Source organism: Oryx dammah, unplaced genomic scaffold, assembly GCF_014754425.2.
Source record: "Oryx dammah isolate SB20612 unplaced genomic scaffold, SCBI_Odam_1.1 HiC_scaffold_12, whole genome shotgun sequence".
Lineage (NCBI taxonomy): Eukaryota > Metazoa > Chordata > Mammalia > Artiodactyla > Bovidae > Oryx > Oryx dammah.
In genome coordinates, this window is record NW_024070196.1 from 65,431,677 (window position 1) to 65,435,336 (window position 3,660).

The following is a 3,660-nucleotide window of genomic DNA, read 5'->3' on the forward strand; positions in this document are numbered from 1 at the left end:
TAGTGTGTAGACTTTCAAGCTGACCTGACTGCCACCAGCTATCAGAAATTTATGTTATGCTGAGACCCAGCGCAACACTCACATGTACACAGATAGCCAGTACTCCTAGGATGCTTTCCAAAAAAAAAAAAACAACCTGTTTTAGCTGAAAAAAAAAAAAAAAGACAACTGTCTTAGCTATTTCATCATTTTAAACTGCGGTCATGACTCACTGTATAAATTCTGCAACCACCAGTGGAAACCTCCATTTCAAAATCGGTGCCTTGGAGCATATATATACGAGGAAGGAGCGTGGCAGGAGCGTGGCAGCCCTGGGGGCTGTGCACACCTTCAGAGTTTACGACAGAGGGCCAAGTGGGAGTGCAAATGTACACTCCACCGGCAGTATACAAGAACGCCGTTGCTCCACAGCCTCACTGGTACTTGGCATCAGCGGGCCTCTTCATTTTGACCAGCATGATGAAAGCAGAGCAGTATCTCGTTGTGGTTTTAGTTTGTCTTTCCCTCATGAGCAGAGGGCATGCTCGACCTTCCCAGTTGGTTATTGGCGGCTTGTGTTTCCTCTTGTGTGACTTGCCTGCTCATATCCCTGGCTTATCTTTTATTAGGTAATTTCATTTTGTCTTTAGCTTTCTTGGCCCTTTGCTTTTTTTCTCTATAAACATTTTAAGGTCAGTTTATCTTGTTGCATGAAAAATAGGGGGACTGTCATAAAAACTGATTTAAATTTTATAGATCATTCGGGGAAGCTGACAGTTTTATGATGTCGTCTCTTTGGTATCCATGAATTTGTGCATACGTTGTCATTATTCACGATTTATTCTGTGCCCTGCAATACTTTTATTTCACTTTTTTCATCTTCCCCATTCTAGTTAAATTCATTCCTGAGTTCTTGACAGTTTTGTATTGTTGCTACTATGAATAATTTTTTCCCCCCAATTACTCTTCCCAATATCTCCTATTTCTTTTTCTTGCCTTATTGCACTGGTCAGAAGGCCCAGTACAGTGTTGGGTAGGAGTGATGAGAGTGAACCTCTGTGTCTTTTCTTTTTTGAAAGTTAAAATACTTCTGTATATTTGCAAATGGATAGCATTTGCCTGGGAAAAAAGGGGCCTTTGTTGCTATATGCGGGCTTTCTCTAGTTGCGGGAAGCGGGAGCTACTCTGGTTGCGGTGCGGACTGCTCGTTACGGTAGCTTCTTTTGTGGCGCTTGGACTCTGGAGCGTTGGTTCAGTACTGGCGGCACACAGGCCTTAGCTGCCCTGCAGCATGTGGGATCTTCCTGGACCAGGGATCAGACCTATTTCCCCTGCATTGGCAGGCAGATTCTTAACCACTGGACCTCCAGGGAAGTCCTGTTATTTCAGGTTTTAAAAAGGAGAAGATACTAGGGTTTTCTTCCACTGCTTTTATCCTGCCTTACATAAATATGTGTATGTGTTTATACAACACAAACACCATAATGTTTTGTGTTGTATTTGTGTGTATTATATAAATGAAATTATACTGCTTATATAATTCTTACTTTGGCTTTATCATTTGTTCAGGAGCTTTATATTTTCATACATACATGTAGCTCTTTTTAATAGCTGCACAGTGTTATATAACTTGAAAATGTAACTGTTCCTTTACGCTAGGATTTTTCTAGGGTACATATGGAGTGGTGAAATTACTGGTTCTTAGGGTATACATATTTGTTTCAGCAAATGCTACCCAATTGCTAAAGTGACTATACCCATTTGTTTCATGCACCAATCAAGTATTTGTTGAGGGTCTACATATCCCCCTACTGACTTGCTGTGATCTTGATTGAGCAAGGCATGTTTTCTGTCTGGACCCCTAGTGACTCCATCTATAGGAGTAGGGAGCTGGGTGGACCCCACAAGTGTACGAGATGGCATAATGATAGGGTATGCAGCCTGAGAGTGGGTCGGGAATGACTGCCCTAGAGACGACAGGGAGAGGAGGAGGGTGCTGGTGACAGCCGGGCTGAAGACAGGCAATTTACATGCCCTTGGCCTTCATCTCAACTCCTCCATTAGTGCAGTGACAATTCATCTGGAGCTTTCACCCCAAAGCCCCCTTTGGAAGGCTTGCTACCCTTTTCTGTGGGGGAATTCACCTTCCAGGATCTCCCAGAGGGAAGAATGGCAAGCAGGGTTAGCAGAATGTGTGTATGGTAATGTCGCCACTGAACAAATAAATACTCTTAACAAACACAGAGCTATATAATTGCACTGGTCAAAGATAATTTCGAGATTTATAGACCATATTAATTCATAATGTACTACAGATGGTGTGGTCCAGTAATGGAACACACATTTACAACTATGAAGAAATAGTTTTCTTTTTCATCCTTGTCAGAGTGATGCAGTGACTGAATATATGTGTCTTTGGAGAAATCTACATTTGAGCAACTTTCTGAATGTGAGAAGCACCAAGTACCCTCCCATCTTCTCCACCCTACCCAGGCTCAACCATTGCGAGTCTGGCAGTGAAAAGATACAACATGTTTAATGTTTCTAAATCTGATACCCATGTCGATTACCCACACTTGGAGCAAATCTGGATGCATTTTACAGTTTCCCAATGTATGCATCTTGGTTTATTTTAGTAGAATAAAAGAGGTGAAAAAAAAGTTCTTCCTCCTATGGACTTCAGAAAAGGGGGGAGGTGACAGGGATGAAGTGGATTTTAAGATATGAGAAAGGTAAATTTTGGGCCACAAGAGATGTGGATTTTACTTGGGGCTTCCCTGGTGGCTCAGCTGGTACAGAATCTGCCTGCAATGTGGGAGATGGAGGTTCGATCCCTGGGTTGGGAAGATCCCCTGGAGAAGGGAACTGCTACCCACTCCAGTATTCTGACCTGGAGAATTCCATGGACTGTATAGTCCATGGGGTAACAAAGAGTCAGACAGGACTGAGTGACTTTCACTTCCCCTGTGATCACTTGAGCATCCCCCTACTCTTGGCTAGATGGTGACTCCCTGTAGGCAGGGGCCCTGTTGGAGCTCCCTGGACAGCAGCAGAGTCAGCCCCAGAGAGGTGGTGGTTGTGGTCGTTTAGACGCTAAGTCGTGTCGAGACTCTTGCGATCCCGTGGACTGTAGCCCGCCAGGCTCCTCTGTCCATGGGATTTTCCAGGCAAGAATACTGGAGTGGGGTGCCATTCTCCAGAGAGGTTGCCCAGTAATTATAGAATGAGTGTACTTTCCATGATAACTAAGGATCTTGTCTGATTTGCGATTTCATTCCAAGGGTCTAAGAGGCCTTATAAGTGTATGATGAATCAATACGTCAAGGAAAGAAGAGTGTCATGTCATGAGGGAGGAAAGGTGGGAGAGAGGAGAGGGGCAAATGTAGGAGGGAGGGAACCAGAGGGCAGAGAGAGAGGGACCAGGGAGGGAGAACGGACAGGGGCACCCAGGGAGAACCGGCAGCGGGGAATTAACGCCCGGCCGCCCCGCCTGCGCGCGCCCTGGGGCCGCGTGGGCAGTGCGTCTCCCCGCTCCGGGCCGCGGCCGCGCCCGCCAAAGCCACGCGAGGCAGGCGTCGCGGTCGGGGCCCCGGGTGACGCCGCGCCCGTGGGGGGTGCCGCTGGGCGCCGGGGGTCTCGGCCCCGCCCCGCAGGCCGCCTCGCGCCCGCCCCGCCCTGGGT